Genomic DNA, 14,679 nt, shown 5'->3' on the forward strand with positions numbered 1-14,679 from the left:
TCGCTTCATTAAAATGTATACTAATTTGTTTCTCCGAACACGAAGTTATACCCTCCAATCGGCGAGATTGCTGCTCCGAAAGTAATACCATCGGTAAAGTGTTTGATTTTATATCAATTGGCCACGCTGTAAAACGATTCGACTCTCTACTTTAGTATTCCACCGTGAATTAAGGTGTCAATTGCCAATACTCGTCAGCGGATTTACTCCAGAAATACCTGGTTTGTCTCTCCGAATCACGTGAAGCTACTGACTTAGCTGTGCGACTCCCGGCGAATCTGATGACGTTATCGAACGGTTTGGCACTTGATCTTCTAAGTCAAACATGAAAAAGATGTTGTCTGTATGCTAAAATGTCTCCTAATCTGCTTCCGTGAGCTCTAAGCATGACATTCGCTGCAGCGGTTTCGGTTCTATGATGGAATGGTGTCAGGTATGGAATAGGAAGTAATATTAATTGGTAACGTTCTCCAGCGGCTTGACGCTGTACATTAATATTCATGAAGTGGGTTGAGGTGTTTATTGGCATTCCTCATCAGCGAGTTTACTTCTGGAATACCTGATTTTCTTATCGGATCCACAGGACAGCTGCAGCTATTGACTCAGTTGTGCGACCTTCAAATAAGTTGGCAACGATCTCGAACGGTTTGCCAATCGATCTAGTTATTCATTCATGAAATCAGGACAGCGGGATACGTTCTCGGAAGGTAACTTATTCTATAAAAAGAATGACTTAATAACAATTGGTGATGTTCTCGATCGATTTACTCCCTACTTTACTGCTCATGCAGACAATTCAGGTGTCAATTTCCAATGCTGTACAGCGGATGTGCTCCTAGTATTCCTGGTTTGGCTCTCGGCATCCTTGGATAGGTGAAGGTATTCACTTGGCCGTTAGACTCTCTACGAAGGTGGTATCGTTCTCGAATGGTTTGACCCTCGACCTTTTAATTCATAAATGTAGTTGAGGTGCCCGTCACTGAAATGCGCACTAATTTCTTTCTCTGAACACGAAGTCTTGTTCGCGAATGGGCGTGTTTACTTCCCCGAAGTTAAGGCTGTCCGCAAAGTGTTTGACATTATAACAATTAGCAACGTTCTAAAACGCTCCGGCGCTCAACTTTAATAATCAAACCGTGGTGTAAGGTGTCTATTACCAATACTGCTCATCGCAATCACTCCAGGAATAGGTGGCTTCTCTACAGGAATCACAGGATAGATAACGCTATTGACTTAGTGTTCGTCTCTCACGGAAGGTCGTAACGTTCCCGAACAGTTTGACCATCCATCATTTAATTCATACATGACATCAAGGTGCCCGTCTCTATAATGAATAGCAGTATGTTCCTCTCCACACGATGTCATACTCTCGATACGGAGGATTGGACGTTCGTTGGGTAAGGTATTCAGTAAAACGTCTGACTTTACACCAATTGGTATCGTTCTCAAATGCAGGGACGCTCTAGTTCAATATTAAAACCGCTAATCATGTTGTCTATTGCCAATAATGTTCTGCGAACTTACGCCAGGAACACCTGGTTTCTCTGTCGGAATCATGGGGCAAGTGAAGCTAATAACTAAAGCGTTCGATTCTCATCTACGGTGATAAAGTTCCGATCGGCTCTATCCTCGATCGAATTTATAAATGAAATTAAGGTGACCGTCACTAATATGTATATTAGCTAGAATCACTGAACCCTATGTCATTCTCCCGATACAGCGGGCTGAGCTTTCTGTGGGTATTGTCTGCGGTAAAGCGTTTGACTTTATACCAATTTGTAACGATCTAATAATCGACGGTCCTCTTTAGCATTCAAACCGTGCATTAAGGTGTTTTATGCCAATCCTGTTAATCGGATTCACGTCCGAAGTATCTGGTTAGAACCTCGAAGTCACAGGATAGGTGCAGATTTTGACATAGCCGTTCGTGTCTCACAGAAGATGGTAACGTTCTCGATCGGTTTGATCCTCGATCTTCTACTTCATACATGAAGTTATGGTGCCATTCACTGAAATGAATACTAATTTCGTTCTTTGAACTCGACGTTATACTCTCGATCCGGCAGGTTAGCTCCTCCGAAGGTGTCTATCGGTGAAGTTTTTGACTCTATACCAATGAGTAACGGTCTACAACGGGTTGACTGTCTGCTTCAATATTCATACCGTGCATTAAGTTGTATATTGCCATTAATCTTCAGCGTATTTACGCCCGAAATAACGAGTTCGACGCTCTGAATCGCAGGACGTGTGAAGCTACTGACATAGTGGTTCGACTCTCAACGAAGTTGGTCAGTTTCCCTATCCGTTTGACACTCGATCTGCGAATTCATACATGAAATTAAGGTTCCAGACACCAAAATGTTAAATAATGTGGTTCTCTGATCAGGTAGATATACTCTCGATACAGCGGGGTACGTTGTATTAAGGTGAGGCCTTCGGTGAAAAGTGTGACTCTATAGCGAAAGATATCGATCTACAACGGTTTGACTTTCGATCTTCATATTCATATATGAAGTTAAGGTGCTCGTCACTAACATGTATAGTAATTTGTTCCAATGAACGCAATGTTATTCTCTCGATATAATGCGTTAGGCTCGCGAAGGGTAAGGGATTCAGGAAACCGATTGATTCTATTCCAATTGGTAATGTTCTCAAACGGATTGATTCTGTACCTTAATATTTATACTATGAAACAGGGTGTTTCATGCCAATTCTGTTCAGCGGATTCGCTCCCGGAGAACGAGGCTCGACCCTTGGAATCATGGAATGGGAGAAGCCATTGTCATAGCTATTCGCCTCTCAAAGAAGGTAGTAACATTTTCGAAGCGTTTGATACTCGATCTTCTAATTCATATATCCAAATAAGGTATGCCTCTGTCTACTAATGTCTACTAATCTGTTTCCGTGAGTACTGATCATGTTACTCGCAACAGCGAGTTAGGGTCTTGGAAGGCATGGTATGCGGTAAGAAGTTTGACTACATACCATTTGGTAATGCTCTAGAACGGTTTGACTCGATACTATAATATTCATACCGTGACTTAAGGTGCCTATTGCAAATGCTGTTCAGCGGACTTTCTCCTGGAATTGCAGGCTTGACTCTCGGAATCACGACTATAGGTGAAGCTGTTGACTTAACCGTTCGTCTCTCACAGAAGGTGGTAACGTTCTTCAACAGGTTGACACTCGATTTTCTATTACATACATGAAATTATGGCGCTTGTCACAGAAGGGATGACGAATTTCTTTCCCTGAAAATAAGTTATTCTCTCGAAACGGCAGGTTATCTACTCCGAAGGCACGGCTTTCTGAAAAACGTTTGGCTTTGTAGCAATTGGTAACGTTCTCAAACGGTTGGACGCTCTATGTTAATATTGAAGCAGTGAATTAAGGTGACAGTAGTCGATAATCGTAGCGGGCTTACTGACGGATTACCTGATTTGACTCTGGGAAACATAGGATAGGTGAAGCAATAGACTTAGTCGTCCGACTCTCAATGGGGGTGGTAACGTTCTCGAACTGTTCTGACCGTCGATCTTCATATACGTAATGAAACTAAGGACCCCGTCACTAACGTATTTACTAGATTTGTGTCCTGAATACGCAGATACTCTCTCCATAAAGCGGATGAGGTTCGCGAATGGTATTGCATGCTGTAAATCGTTTGACTTTATATTAATTGGTAACGTTCACAAAGGTTTTCTCGCTCAACATTAATATTCATTCCGTGAATTAAAGGTGTGTATTGCCAATACAGTTCAGCGGATTTACTCCCGGTATAGCTTGTTTGACTTTCGGAATCAGAGCATAGGAGAAGATATTGACTAACCCGTTCGACTCTCAGAGAAATATGTAACGTCCACGAACGACATGACACTCGATTTGTAATTCATATATGAAGTTACGGTGCCCGTCTCTGAAATGAAGACTGATTTCTTTCTCTGAACACGAAGTTATAGTATCGATACAGAGGGTCAGTTTTTCGGAGGGTATGGTCTTCTGTAAAACGATTGACTTTGTAGGAACTTGTAACCTTCTGAAACGGTTCGACTGTGTACTTTAATATTTATACCGTGAAGTAGGGTGCCTAATGGCTATACCCTTCCATAAAGTTACCACCTTCTTTGTGAGTCGAACGGCTGAGTCAATGGCTTCACCTATCCTGTGATTGCGAAAGTCAAACGAGATATTCCGGTAGTAAATGCGCTGCAGAGAACTGGTAATAGGCACGTTAATTCACGATTTGAATATTAAAATAGAGCGTCAAACCATTTGAGATCGTTACAAATCGCTATAAATTCAAACGTATTGCCGAAGACCTTACCCGTAAATAAACTAATCCGCTGTATTGAGAGTATAACTTCGAGATCAGAGGAAGAAATTAGTATTCCTTTCAGTAACGGGTACCTTATCATCATGTAGTAATTGGAAGATCGATGATAAAGCCGTTCGAGTACTGTACCACCCACTTTGAGGGATGAACGGCTAAGTCAATTGCTCCACCTATCCTGGGATTCTGTGTGACATTCCAGTTATTCCGGGACTATTCCGCTGACCAGTATTGGCAACATAGCACTTATTTCACGGTATGAACATTAGAGAAGCGCACCAAACCATTGTATAGCTTCACATATTCGTATAGTGCCAAACATTTTGCCGAAGACCTTACATTCCGTGAATCTAACCCGCTGTATCGAGAGTACAACTTCGTGTCCATAGAAGCAAGTTAGTATAGATTTCAGTGACGTGCGCATTAATTTCATGTATGAATTAGAAGATCAACGATCAGCCCGTTTGAGAACGTTACCACGATCTCTGAGCGTCAAACATTACAGTCGAGTGCCAAATCGTTTGGGAGCGTTTCGAATTTGTGTATTGTGAGACAATTTACCGATGGCCCTACCCTTGGAGAAGCAAACTCGCCGATTTGAGAGTATAAGTTCGTATTCAAGAAAGTAATATTACATATTTTATAATAGTACAAATTTTAGTGCCGGCACCGTAATTTCATATATTAGTTAGAAGATCTAGTGGAAAAACTTTTGGGAACGATACCACCTTCTTTGAGACTTGTGCGGTAGAGTCAAAGTCTTGTGATTCCTATAATCAAATCTGGTATTACAAAACATTACCAATAGGTAGAAAGTCATTCCTCATACAGAATACTTTACCTGCGAAGAACCTAATCCGCTGTAGCGAGTGTCCAGTTTAATGTTGACAGAAGCAGATTAGTATACAGTTTAGAAGACCGACACTACATGTTTGTGTATAAATATCGGCATCGAGAGGCAGAGCGTTCAGGAAAGTTACCGCCTTCCTTGAGGGCCGAGCGGCTATGTCAATAGCTTAAACTATACTGTAATTCCATTAGCGCAACCTGGTATGCCGGAACTAAATCCGCTTAATAGTATAAGCTTTAGACACTTTAATTCACGGTTACAATATTAATGTAGGGCGTGAATCCATTTTAGAGAGTTAGGAATGGGTATACAGTAAAACCATTTACCGAAAACCTAACATTCCAAGAAGGAAACCCACGGTACCGAGAATATATCATCGTGGTCAGTGAAATCCATTAGTGTACATTTTAATTTCATGAATGAAATGGAATATCTTGGGTCAAACCGTTCTGATACGGTACCATCGTATTTGAGATTCGTTCGGCTATGTCAGTAGTCTCTCCTATCATATGATTGCGAATGCCAAACCATGTACTCCGGAATTATATCCGCTGTAAAGTATCAGCATTAAAGACACAACTTTCCTCTATAAATATTAAAGTAGAGAGTCACACAGTTGTACAACGTTACTTATGGGTATATTGTCCAACGTTTCACCGACGGCCGTACCCTCCGAGAAGCTAACCCGCTGTATCGAGAGTATTACTTCGAGGTCACAGAAGCAAAATAGTATTGATTTTGTGACGGGCAGCTTAATTTTATCTATCTACCAGATGATCGAGAGTCAAACCGTTGACGAACTTTACCACTTTTCTTGAGAGTCGCACAATAAAGTCAATAGCGTCGCCTATCCTATGAAACCGAGAGTCAAACCAGGTATACCGGGAGAATATCTGCCGAAAAGTATTGGCAATAGGCGCCGTAATTGCTAGTATGAATATAAATGTACAGAATCAAACCGTCGAACAACGTTACGTATTGGAATAGAGTTAATCTTTCTGCAGAAGACATTACCTATCAGGAAGATAACTCGCCGTATAGTGAGTATAACTTCGTGTTCAGAGAAGCCAAGTTGTATCCATATTAACGACGGTCACCTTCATTTCCTGTATGAATTATAATGATGAGTGTCAATCGATAACCTGACCACCTTCGTTGAGTGTCGGACGGCCAAATCAATAGCTTCACCAATCCTGGGATTCCGACATTAAATCCAGGCATTTCAGGAGCAAATCCGCTGAGAAGTATTGGTAATAGACGCATTAATTCGCTGTTTGAACGTTACAGTAGAGCGTCAAACCGTTTGTGAGCGATACCAATTGGTACAACGTCTTACCGGATACTTTGCTCTTCCAAGAACATAACCTGCCGTATCGTGTGTGTAACTTCGGGTTGAGCGAAGCAAATTAGTAGACACTTTAACAGACGCACGCCTTATTTCCATATATGAATAACAAAATCGAGAGTCAAATCGGTCGAGATCGCAACCATCTTCCTTGAGAGTCGCACAGCTACGTCAATATCATGACCTATCCTGTGATTCGGAAAGTCAAACCAGGTATTCCGGGAGTAAATCCGCTGAATGGTATTGGCAGTGTATATAACTTGGTGCTCACGGGACGAACTTAGTAAACATTTTAGTAACGTGGTCCTAAGTTTTATAATAAGTAAGAGGAGCGGAGATCACACCGCTCGAGAAAGATACCACCTTCACTGAGACTCGAAGGGCAATGTCGATACTGCCTGTGATTGCAAGAGGCAATGGAGATATTTCGGGAGTAAATGCGCTGCACAGTATTGGAGTTATTTATATACCTTAATTCGCGGATTGGATACTAGATTAGAGCCTCACACCGTGAGAGAACGTTGCCAATTGTTATATTGTCAAACGTTCTTTCCGAAAGACTTACGGGCCGAGAAGCTGACGGAGTGTAGAACGTAGTATTTAGAGATACACATTAGTACTCAATTTAGCGACAGCACCTTACCTTCATGTATGAATAAGGAGATCGAAAGTTATACCGTTCGACATCGTTACCATCTCAATGGAAAGTCGCATAGCTAAGGCAATAGCTTCACCTACCCTGTGATTCCGCGAGTCTAACCAGGTAATCCGAAAGTAAATACGCTGAAGGATATTGGCAATTGACACCTTTTTTAACGGTAGGAATACTAATGTAGATGGTCAATCCGTCGAGGAACATTACCAATTGGTATAGAGCCACTCTTTCTACCGAACACATAACCATCCTAGAACCTAACGCGGTGTAGCGAGTGGCATGCTCAGTGCTCACGAATATAAATAGGTAGATATTATAGAAGAAGCACGCCGTTTTTTCAAATGTGAATTAGGAGATCGAGTGTCAAATGGTCCGAGATCGATACCACCTTCTTTGAGAGTAGAACGTCTATGTCCATTGCTTCATATATAGTCGCGATTCCAAGTGTCAATCCTGGTATTCGAGGAGTAAGTTCGCTGAGTAGTATTGTCAATGGGCACCTTAATTGGCAGTTTGTAAATCAGAGCAGAGCGTCAAGCCGTTTCAGAACGTTACCAATTGGTATACCTTGATACACCTTACCGGACGCCTTGCATTCCGAGAACATAACCTGCCTTATCGTGGGGGTATCTTCGTGTTCAGAGAAACATAGTAGTATACATTTCAATGACGGGCCCCAAATTAACATATGTGAGTCAAAAAATCATCAGAAAAACCGTTCAAGAACGTTACCACCTTCTTTATGATCGGACAGCATAGTTAACAGCTTCACTTATCCTGCTATTCCAAGACTCAAACCATGTAGTCCGCGTCAAAAACAGTTGAACAGTATTGGCATTAGACACGCAATTTAATGGTATAAATATTAAAGCTCAGAGTCAAAACTTTTAGAACGTTTCCAAATGCTGCATAGTCAAACAATTTACCGAAGGCCTTGCTATCCGAGAAGCTAACCCGTTTTATCGAGAATATAATTTCATGGTCAGAGAAGCGCAATAGTATAAATTTTAGTGACGGGCAACTTAATTTCATCTGTGAATCAGACGGTCTTCTATCAAACCCTGCGAGAACGCTTACAACTTCTTTTTGAGGCGAACGGCTAAGTCAATAGCATAACCTATGCCTGGATTCTGAGAGTCAAACCAGGTATTCCGGGGCACAATCCGCTGTACAGTATTGGCATTAGACACCCTATTTCACGGGATAAATATTATAGTACAGTATGGAACCGTTGCAGAACGATACCAATTAGTATAGAGTCAATGTTTTTGCCGATGGCCTTCCATTCCGACTCGCTATTCCGCTGTATCGAAAGTGTAACTTCGACGCCAACGAAGCAAAATATTATAAATTTTAGTGACGGGAAACTTAATGTTATCTATGAATCAGAAGATCGAGGGACAAACGGTTCGTGAACGTGACTAACTATTTTGGAAGTCACACCGGCGTGTGTTTTGCAACATATTCTCATAAAAGTAAACTCCTCTTATTCACACGGCAATTTTCCTGAAATAATGCTATTCTTAAAATAAAACTAGCAGCTTTCGAAGAAAATGGAAAATATCATAACAGTAAATTATAGTACTTGTAAATAAACAGAAAACTGCGAAGAAATGCGCACGGTAAAATATTATGGTTAATGGAATTAATGATGACCATGAAATATGTCGCATCTTACGTACGCAACGATAAGACCACTCCAGCAGTGTCGATCGGCTGCGTAGGTTCGTATAGTGACAAGTGTATAAAATATCGAATAGGTTTCACAAAGTATTGTCATATTTGTACAGTCAACTAATTCCAAGGTCTCTTTTTCTATGAAACACAATTTTCTACATAAGAAGCTGAAGATTTAAAAAAAAAGAAGCTAAAATATCATAACATTAAATTACAGAATGCTGAAATAAATACGAAGCTACAAAAGAATGCATGCGATACAAAATCGTGGTTAATGGAATTAACAAATACCATCCAGTAGCGACGCACCAATATGCCGTACGCGACTACAAGATCATTCTAGTCGTTTAGATCTGGCAGCATAGGTACGTATACAGACAATCATATAAAATAGCAGAGAATTTAACATGGTATTGTCATAAACCTAAACTCACCTAACTCAAAAGAGACTTTTACTAAGAAATACAGTTTTTTAAAACGAAATTGATAACTTTGAAAAACATGGCAAATATCATAAATGTGATCTATATCATGTAGGGATAAATAGAAGACTGCGAAAGATTGCATACGGAACAAAATAATGGTTAAAGAAATTGATGAAGATTATACAGTAGCGTCTAAACTGCAAGACCATTACACTCGTGACGCTCCGGCAGCCTAGGAACGTATACCGACAATCATATAAAATATCATGTATAACAGAATAACGTCATGAACGTGCACTAAAACAATTCCAAAGACTCTTTTAAGATGGTACAATATCTATTACTAAAAAAATTGATGATTATGTAAAAAATGGAAAATATCATGACAGCAAATTACAGTATGCATAAATAAATGAAAAGCTGCAAATGCATGCGTACAGTACAACATTGTGGTTAAGGAAATTAACGAAGACCATCCAATATGCCGTTCCGTTCTTCCGTACGCAATAACAAAACATCGCCAGTTGTGTAGCTGCGGGAGCGGTAGAACGCATACAGACAATCATAAGAAATAACAAAGAATTTTACCTGATATTGGCATAAACCTAAACTCAACTAATTCAAAAGAAATTTTTATTATGATATACAATTTTTTAAATTGAAAATTGAAAATATTGGAAAACATGGAGAATGTCATATCGATAAACTACATCATGTAGAGATAAACAGGAAATATCGAAAGATCGCATGCGGTACAACATTAAGGTTAAGGAAATCAATGAAGACCATCCTGTATGCCGCTCCGTTCTGCAGTACGCAACTAAAAGACATTGACAGTCGTGTCGCTCGGGAGCGTAGGTACACATACAGGCAATCATACAAAATAACAATATTTTTAACAAATCATTGCCATGAACATACACTCAACTGATTTTAATGACATTTTTGATACGAAATACAATTTATGAAATTAAAAATTGGAAAATTTGAGGAAAAACGAATATGCCATAGCAGTTAATAGGAGTAAGCAGAAATAAATGGATGACGCGTAAATATTACATACGGTACAAAATCATAGTAAAAGAAATTAACAAAGACCATACAGCAGTGTCGCTTCGATATGGCGGACGCAACTACAAGAACACTCCGGTCGTGACGTTCCGGTAGCGTAGGTACGTGTACACAATATCGTATAAACTAACAGTAAGTTTAAAAAGCTAACGACATAAACGTACCCAGAGGTAATTCCAACGGCTTTTATAATAGGAAATACAATTCTATAAAATAAAGATTGAAAATTTTGAAGAAGAATCGTAGATATCATAGCAGCACATTGAAGTATGTATAAAGAAATGAACACAAGGCAAATAAGCATACGATATAATATCAATGTTAAAGAAACTAACGACGACCATACGCTAGTGCGGCTTCGATCTGCAGTACGAACCTACGAGACCTCGCCAGTCGTGTCCCCCCGCCAGCGTAGGTACGTAAACAGACAACCATATAAAATGAGAATAAGTTTAAAATAATATTGTTACAAATGTACACTCCATTTACTCCCATTCCACTTTATCAAAATATACAATTTCTTAAAGTAAAAACTGAAAATGTTGTTAAAAATCGAAAATATCAGTAAAGTGAATTACAATATGAAGAAATGAGTAGAAATTCACGCATGAATGCACACGGTACAAGATTGAGGTTGAGAAATTGACAGAGACCATTCAGCAGTGTCGGTCCGATATACCTTAAGTAACTGCATGTCCAATCCTGTCGTGTTGCTTTGGAGGCGTTTGCACAAAAAGATAAAATACTATAAAATATCAGCAAGCATACCAAGATATTGTCATAATCGTAATCTCAACTAATTCAACGGACACTTTTCCTAAAAAATAAAATTTTCGTAATTATAAACGTGAAAATTTTGCAGAGAATCTAAAATACGACAACAGTAAATTACAGTACCGAGAAATAAATGGAAAACAGTGAGAGAATGATTACGGTACAATTTTCCGGTTAATGAAATTAACAACAATTGTGGCGCTTGGTTCTACCGAGCACTACTGCAAGACCACTTCATTTGTGTCACTCCATGAGCGTAGGTATGTATACAGACAATTAAACAATACAACAACAAATACAACAAAATATTGTTAGAAACGTACATATATATATAACTCCAGAGACACTGTTCCTATGAGATACAAATTTTGTAAATTCAAATTTGAAAATGTTGATAAAATTGAAAATATCATATCAGTAAATTGCACTACGTATAAATGAATGGAAGACTGGGAAATCATGCATACGGTACAACATAGTGGTCATTGAAATTAACGAAGACCATCAAGTAGTGTCGCTCCGATCTGCTGTACGCAGCTGGAAGTCTTCGTCAGACGTGATTGCTAGGGCAGGGCAGGCACGTATAGAGACAAACACATAAAATAACAATAAGTATAATGACATAATGTCATAAACGTACACTCAACTAATTCCAAAGACACCTTACCAGAGAGATACAACTTTTCAAAGTAAAAATTGAAAATTTTGAAAAAATGTCGATAGCATCAAATCAGTAAGTTACTGTAGGTAGAGATAAACAGAAATCTGCGAAACAATGCAGATGGTACAATATCAAGGATAATGATATTAAAAAGGACCATACAGTTTGCCGCACCGATCTGCAGTACACAATTACAGGAATGTATATGGCGTAAAACACCTTGATCAGAGGGTGGAACTAGTATATAGTTTAGTCTCGAGCGCCATAATTTCATGCATGAATTAGAAGATCGTCAAACCAGGTATTCCGGGAGTAAGTCCGCTCAAGAGTTTTGGCAATAGGCGCCTTAATTCACGGTTGAATATTACAGTAGAGCGCGAAACCATTTGAAAGCGTTACCAATTGGTATAATATAAAACGTCTTACCCAAGGCCTTACCTACCGCGAACCACACCGGCATCATAGAAAGTATAAGTCCGTGTTCACAGAAAAAACTTGGTATTCATTTCGGCTGCGAGCACCTTATGTTCATGTATGAATTAGATGATCGACGTTCAAACCATTCGAGATCGTTGCCAGCTTTGTTGCGACTCGATCGGCTAAGTCAATAGCTTCTCCTATACTGTGATTCCGAAAGTCAAAGGAAGAATTCCGGGAGTAAATCCGCTATACAGTATTGGCATCGTACACCCTATGTCATGGTATAAATATTAATGTCCAGAGTCAAAGCTTTGTAGGAGGTTACGTATTGATATAGTGTAAGACATCATGGAAAGGCCTTACCGTCTGAGAAGCGAACCCGCTGAATCAAGAGTATATCTGATTGATGATTAGTATTCATTTTAGTGACGGGCACCTTCAATTCATGTATGAATTGGAAGGTTGAGTGTCAAACCTTTCGTGAACGATACCACCTTCTTTGAGCGCCGAACAGCCAAGTCAATAGCTTAGTCTATCCCATGAGTGCAAGGGCCAAACCAGTTATTACGGGATTAAATGCATTGTACAGTACCGGCAATAGACAATATAATTCACGGTTTGAATTTACAATAGGGAGTTAATAATTTTGAGAACGTTACCGATTGATATATATTCAAACGCCTTATTGATGGCCTCATCCTCCGAGAGCCTATGCACCTATTGTATTGAGGGTATAACATCGTATACAGGGAAACAAATTAATTTACAACATAGTGACGGTCACCTTAATATCATGTATTAATTAGAAGATGGAGGGTAAAATCGTTAGTGATCGATACCACCGTAGTTGAGAATCGAACGCCTTAGTTATTAGCTTCACCTATCCTATGATTCCGAGAGTAAAATCAGGTACTCTGGGAGAAAATGCGCTGAAAATTATTGGCATTAGGCACCTGAACTCACCGTATGAGTATAAAAGTACAGATTCAAACCGCTGGAAGAACGTTACCTATTGCAATAAGGTCATACTCAATACGGGATACCTTACCTTCCGTGAACATATCCCGCTGTATCCAGGTTATAACTGCGTGCTAAGAGACGCAAACTAGTACACATTTTAGAGCCGGAAACCATATTTACGTACGTGGATAGAGAAATCATGAGTAAATGCTTTCGAGAATGATGCCACATTCCTAGAGACTCGAACGGCTAAGTCAATAGCTTCACCTATCGTGTGACTCGGAGAGTCAAACCTGGTATTCCGGGAGTAAATCCGCCGAACAGTATTGGCAATAAGCACACTAATTCACTGTATGAATATTAAAGTACAGAGTGAAACCAACGGAGAATATTACCAATTCGTATGAGGTCATCCTTTCTACCCAATCCTTAGCTTTCTGGAACACAACCCGCTGTTGCGAGTGTCTAACTTAGGGCTCACGGAAACAAATGAGTTGACAATTTAGCAGACGCACACTTTAATCGCATGTATCTATAGGAATATGGAGGGTCAAATCATTCGAGAACGTTACCACATCTCTTGACAGTCGCATGGCTATGGCAACAGCTTCACCTTTCTTGAGATTTCGAGGGACAAACTACGTATTCCGGGAGACATTCTGCTGAACAGTATTGGCAATAGACACCTTGACTAGCGGTATGAATATTAGAGTATAGAGTCAATCCGTCGGAGGGCAATGGCAATTCGTATTGAGTCATTCTTTGTACTGTTTGCCATACCTTCCGAACCAAATGCGCTGTAGTCAATGTTTTGCTTATTGCTCAGGGAACAAACTAGATGACATACTATCAGAGGGAAACCATACTTTCATTAATGAACATCATAATAGAGAGCCAAACCATTCGAGCAGGTCCTCATATTCTTTCAATGTCGTACATTTAAGTCACTTGCTTCACCTACCCTGCTAATCCAATAGGCAGACCAGGTATTCCAAGAGTAAATTCGCAGAGGAGCATTGACAATAAACACCTCAATTCACTGTATGAATATTAAAGTACCGAGCCGTTCCGCTGGAGAACGTTACCATTTGGTATAACGTCATACTCCTTATAAGACACCTTACCTTCTGAGAAAGTAACCCGCTCTGTCGGGGGGGATAGCATCGGGATCAGGGAAACAAATTAATATACGTTTTAGCAGACGGACACCTTAACTGCATGAATGAACTAGAAGATCGAATGTCAAACCGTTCGAGAACGTTAGCACTTTCCTTTAGAGACGCACGGCTAAGTCCATAGCTTGACGTATTCAAATATTCTAAAAGTCAAACCATGTATTCCCCGAGTAAATGTTACTAATTTGCTATCTTGAACACTGAGCAAGACACTTGCTTCAACGGTTTGAGCTTGGCGGAAAGTATGGCCCTCGGTAAAAAGTTTAACTCTAAATTAAATGATAAAGCTCTATAACCGTTGGACGCTCTACCTTCATATTCATACCGTGAAATAAG

The sequence above is a fragment of the Lasioglossum baleicum genome, unplaced genomic scaffold (assembly GCF_051020765.1).
Source record: "Lasioglossum baleicum unplaced genomic scaffold, iyLasBale1 scaffold0248, whole genome shotgun sequence".
In the NCBI taxonomy this organism is placed as follows: domain Eukaryota; kingdom Metazoa; phylum Arthropoda; class Insecta; order Hymenoptera; family Halictidae; genus Lasioglossum; species Lasioglossum baleicum.